The sequence below is a fragment of the Gekko japonicus genome, unplaced genomic scaffold (genome assembly GCF_001447785.1).
Source record: "Gekko japonicus isolate JY-2015 unplaced genomic scaffold, Gekko_japonicus_V1.1 scaffold125, whole genome shotgun sequence".
Taxonomy (NCBI): domain Eukaryota; kingdom Metazoa; phylum Chordata; class Lepidosauria; order Squamata; family Gekkonidae; genus Gekko; species Gekko japonicus.
In genome coordinates this window covers 1,117,191-1,123,166 of record NW_015165834.1, presented here as the reverse complement: position 1 = coordinate 1,123,166, position 5,976 = coordinate 1,117,191, and positions in this window count along the sequence as shown.

Below are 5,976 nucleotides of genomic sequence, written 5' to 3'. Positions count from 1 at the left end.
TATTGTTGTACCGATATACCATTGTACCGATAGGTGTAGCAGTTTCTCTGAATTCCCAGCTTTCATAAGAAAAGTAAGTCTCCAGCCCTTCCCTTGCAGAGCTTCAAGGAAAAGGCATATGCTCTCAAGGGAAAAGACTAGAGACTTTTTATTAAAAAGAAAAGAAAAGGAAAAGTGGGAAATCAGAGAGCCTGCTACACCTATTAGTATAATGGTGTATCAATATAACAATATTCTAATGCCATTTTAAAAAGTTGCAATAACTCTGTTGGCCCCGGAAAGAGGCACGGGGGGCGGGAAGCCACTTGTGGGGATTGGGATAGGGAAACTGTGGGGAAACCTGCCATGTGAAAGTCCCATTGCTGCCATGCTTCTAGGGTTGAGGGCTGTTTTATGAACATCATTTTAGGTGGCCGAGTGTTGCTCCGTGTGTTTTTATGCTCTTGGTTTATTGGTTTTTTGGTGGCTTATTTTTTATATTGGCAAATGTTACACTGTCATTTTTATAATTTGATTGTGGTGTTTTTACTTTGTGAGTCACTTGGTGCAGGTCTCTAGAGAGGCAGCAAATAAATCAAAGAAAAACTGAGGGGGGGGGGCAAGGAGCGCCTACAAGGACAGTACCAACCTGTTTGTACCCCGTTGGGGTTTAGTGGTACTCAGTACGATGTCTGAATGCAGCCAGTATTTCCTGTGTTCCTCAAATGGTTTCTGTGCATGAAAAACAGTTATATAAATAGGAAGGGTTTCTTTTTCCCGTTATGGAGGACATTCCTCATATGTATGGAGCATTTTGCAGGACTGTGGCCTGAGTACTTTGGGAGTGGACAACAAAAATCCTGGGTGTGTGTTTTGTGTGTATGTCAAGCTCTTACACCAATGCTGTCTGCAAAGTTTAAGTGAGTTTTGCCTTGGGCCTTAGTGTTGCTTTCTCTGCTGCTGTTCCTGCTATCTTATCAATTCAAAGAACTAGGAAGGAAGCAATGGGTCGCTGCCTAGCAACACCCTGATATCCAGCCCTACCTCTAAATGGTTGGAGATATTGGTGATGGCAAGGCAGCTGCCCTTTGCTTCCTCCCCAGCCTTTGGAACTGTCAAAGTGATAGGACAGTGGTGTGACCGTCAGATGTGCAGGTATAGCTGTTCTGCAAATGTGAGTCATTCTATTGCAGCACAGAGTTTTTGTTCAGTATCTAGCCCCATCAGGCAAAAAACCATAACTGTGCAGCTTCTCTCCACCACCACCAGCTGACTTCCCTCTTCAGCTTTGGTGTCATGAACGAGTTGCCCAGATTGTCTTGTGACAAGCTGAGCCCTTCACGTTTTGATTCTCCCAAAAGCAAATCAGCAGGATTTTCAAAAGGGTGTTTTGGAAGGCTTGCAACAGCTCGATTGGTTGAACAGACAGATTCATTCATCACTTTTAAAACGTGAAACTGTCTAATTGGAAAGGATGTACAGTGCTGATGGCAAACAATTTTATGACATCATGAATTGCTCACTATAAATGCTTTAGTATTTTCCATCATACCTCTGAAATAGTTCTAAAATTTCCCTAGTATGATCCACAGATAAGATGCTCAGATTAATAAAAAATATTTTCTTGTTTTGTTCTTTTTTCTTTTAAGGACAAATTGCTGCTCACTGATAAAAGTCATTCTTTGCTTTTAAGATGATGCAGGCAGGTCTGTCAGCAGGCACTATCAGAAGAGGTTTTCCCTCTGACGTCTGAAGGAAGAGAGAATGCCTCTTCTGTCATGGTACCAACTTTGGGAATTATTTTTTTAATTATGAAGAATAATTAAACCATTTCTGAAAACCAGCCCTATGGTTTGATTAAATTTTGTTGATTGATTTGTTTACACCCTGCCTTTCTCCCCAGTGGGGACCTGGGGTGGCTTACATCATTCTCTTCTCCTCTGTTTTATCCTCACAACAACCCTGTGAGGTAGGTCAGTCTGAGAGCATGTGACTGGCCCAAGGCACTCAGTGAGTTTCCATGGCACAAGTGGGAATTCAAACCTGGGTCTTCCAGATACTAGTCCAACATTCTTAACCAGAGCCAGTTTGGTGTAGTGGTTAGGAGCGCAGACTCTAATCTGGGAGAACTGGGTTTGATTCCCCCACTCCTCCACATGCAACTGCTGGTGTGACCTTGGGTCAGTTACAAGTTGTTTCATAACTTTTCTCCCATGAGCAGTTCTCTCTCAGCCCTAACATACCTCACAGGGTGTCTGTTGTGGGGAGAGGAAGGGAAGGTGATTGTAAGCCGCTCTGAGACTCCTTTGGGTAGTGAAGGGTGGGGTATAAATTCAACCTCTTCTCTTCTCATTCTTCTTCACTGCACCAAACTGCTCCCTAATAAATCAAGATAATATTTTTAATTGGTTGACAGATTTTTGTAGAATTTATGCATCATAACCTAGTAGCCCATTCCTAAAAATCTGCATAAAGAATTGGTTTATTTCACTGGCAGGGGCTGAAAGCTCAGTTTGATGTGCGGGATTCCAGGAGGCTTGATGAACGTACCACAAATCCCTGGCAATTTTGGAGTGTTGCTTTTTTTATTAAATCCGAGGGTATTTTTCCACTCTAAATATTTCATTACAAATAAAAGCCCTTCTCTGCATGAACGGGGTGGGACTGGCAACTAGCTGAGCCTGCAGCTGCAGTCTGCGGGCTTTCAAGGGCAACAGACAATCCAGTGTGTAAATCGGGGAGTGAAGTGTTAAATCAGCTATTTGCCTTGGCTTGGGAAGCCCTGGTGGGAATGCTGGCAACCTGATCTGGAACTTCCTTGAGGGTGGGAGGCTGGTTAAAGCAAAGGCAGTATGTGGGGAACACTGTGTGGGCAGTAGCTGGAAGAAGAGAAAGGACACTGGTAGCTTTTGGGGGCAACCCCCCCCCCCCCCCCGCAGGTAGTCTGAATGCTGGCGGTGTTAGTGGGAAGGGGGACTCCTCCTCATTTGCCTTTCCCTTGGCCAGAAAGTAGGTGCTACTTTTCAGGCTGAAATGAAAGGGCTGCTCAGGGAAGAGAAAGTGGAAACCCCAGTGAATGGGCTGCCTAATGCTGCAGGTCAGCGCATTTGGATTGTTAGCCTTGCATGCTTAATGTGTTTTCTGGAGAACTTCCCATGCCTACAACCACCATACCGCAGGTTGGAGCATTATTAGAATCTGGTTAGAGCGCCGAATTACAGCCCATGAGGCCTGGGTTTGGATTCCCATTCTGACAAAGAGCTGTTGGAAGACTGTAGATCAGTTAGCTGAGCTCTCAAGGGTTGTTGTGAGGATAAAGTGGGAAGGGAAGAGCCATGGATGGATCCTCGAAGGGAGACATAGATGAAAATGCTCTAGGCCAGGGGTGGCCAAACTGTGGCTCGGGAGCCGCATGCAGCTCTTTCACATATATTGTGTGGCTCCCGGCGGGGTGGCTGGGGAAGCTAAATATCATTAGCAAACAAATTATCATTGGACAAATAAATATCATTATCCATATTTGCTTTGACCGCTTTTGTTATTATTTCTGGCAGTCTCATTTAATGTTAATAAAAAGCAAATTTGCATATTTCCCAGTAAAAATGTGTAATAATTTTTCATGTCTTGCGGCTCTTAAACATCTGACGTTTATTCTGTGTGGCTCTTACATTAAGTAAGTTTGGCCACCCCTGCTCTAGACAGATAGTCCTTAAGGTTTCCAGGAAAAGCAAATTAACTTTTGGTACCTATGTGCGAAGGACACACCAAGGTAACTCTTAGATTTTTGTTTTTGCAGTGTGCAGTTCTGTTTTCTGTATCTCAAAAAGGACATTGCAGAACTTACAAAGTACAAAGAATCAACGAAGACAATTAGACGGTGGGAGTACCTTTCCTGTGAGTAAAGGCTGGAGAGTCTGGGACTTTTAAGTCTAGAAGAAAGGCAGCTAAGGGGAGACACCATAGAGGTGGAGAAATAGAGAGACCTGTTCTCTCTCTACAACTCTGGAGCACCCAGTGAAATTGTTGGGAAATATGTTCAGAACAGGCAAAAGGAAATATTTCTTTACTCAGTGAATAATTAAGCTATGGAATTAACTGCTAGGTGAGCTAGCAATGACCACAAGCATAGATAGCTGTAAAAGGGGGGGAGGGTAAGACAAATTCATGGAAGACAGGTCCATCAGTGGCTACTAGCTATGGTTACTGAACAGATCCTCCTGGGAGGCAGCACCAGGGGAAGGCCTTAGCCTCTATGCCCTCTTTTTTGACTCTCTAGGGCAGCTACTTGGCCACTGTTGAACAGGATGCTGGACTAGCCGGACCACTGGTTTGATCCAGCAGGCTTTTGTGTTCTTACGGACAAGGCTGTTTCTGGGCTTCCCACAATACATGTGCCCCAGATGTTCCCTCCACAGTTGCATTTGCAAATGCAGCTTATATAGGATGGGCTTCTGCAGTGAACGTGGGGAAAGTTTCTTGCATTTTCCCACAGTGATTCCACAATCCCATTATAGTATCACAGGTGCCATCTGGACATGCCCTACTGTGTAGATGAGGAAGCAGGAAATCTCTCTGCAACTCAGATGCTCTGCAAGATCTCTTTAATTTGTTCTCTATCCATCCCACTGTTCCTCTCCCAATATCTTCCTCTGTTTCATTTGGGACGGGCAGGACTATCTCATTTTCTTATGTGTGACACACATGCAAATCTTGGGTCTGCATGGAAGAAAAGTCTGGCATTAGGTGAGCATTGGGTTGCATCTGCGGCAGTTGCATGACACATGTGCTGTTACGAACAAAGCGCATACGAAACTGGCCTGTTCTGAATTTGTGCATACATTGCACAGGGTGTGTGAGACCTGGATTCTAGACTGGCTCCGGTGAATCACAAAGGCAGGAGAGTCACAAAAGGAACCTCAGGCATCCTGCCAGGAAATTGGAACAGGCATCCCAATGGGAGTTCCCAGAACCAGGCCAAATGTATGGGAATGCTGGGAAGAGGAGTTCCTCGATTAGCATTTCATTGCTGTGTACACTAGCTGGCTTCTTTCTTCCCTCCGCTTCCCCTTTATGTTTCGAACAAGAATGGCCCGATTCTTTTCCCCGAGCAAGAGGAAATTGGCACTTGAGGCTTCTGTGATATGATTGTGGTCCCCCCCCCCCCAAGAACAGGCACTGAGGGAAGAAATGCAGAGGCACAGACAGAGGGAATAGGTTTTTCTTAATGTGTTAAAACAAAGGAAGGGGTACAGGAAATCATTTCAAGGAGGAGCCGTGCCATGAAGAAAACTAAATTGTGCGCTGATGTGGGATCCTCTGGTCTAGCAAAATGCCACTGGGTATCAAAGTCAGTTGGTGGCCATCCAGAATTTGCTCTAGAAGAACTATGCAAGTTGTCTGCCAGCTTCCCATCTGAAATGGATAGGCGACTACAGTTGGAAAAGGCGGTGAATTCCTGCCACCCTCCTGCCAATACAAGCACTTGGGAATGTACACAGGCAATGCAAGGGGATATTGTTGGAAATGGGAGATACACACAAACTTCCTTTTCCCTGCAGTGATCTCTTGTGACTGTGTTGGTGCAGGGAGATGAAAAAAACATAGGCCACCATCAGGTCCTGTTGGATTCCTCACAAGCACTGTGCCTGCATTTGTACTTAACTGGAGCAAGCCTTGCATTTGAAAGGGAACTTTTGGAGACTATAGGGAAGTATACATCAGTGTGGTGTAGTGGTTAGAGCAGGGGTCATTTCCTGTTGGAGCGCACAGGAGCGGAGCTCCGGCAGTAAGGAGCCCAGGGGGCGGGCACATGCAACAAGCCCCACCCCCTGCTCCCAGAAGCCCTCAGTTGGGCCACAAGGAGCAAGAAGCAGCCAGGTAAGTTGCAGAGCCCCCCCGGCCCGCCTTCAGGTACAAGCTCTCCCTCCTCTGTGAGGGCAGATCTGCACGTCCCCCCCCCCCCATAGACGCAACCCCCAAAACGCCCCGGGCCACCTG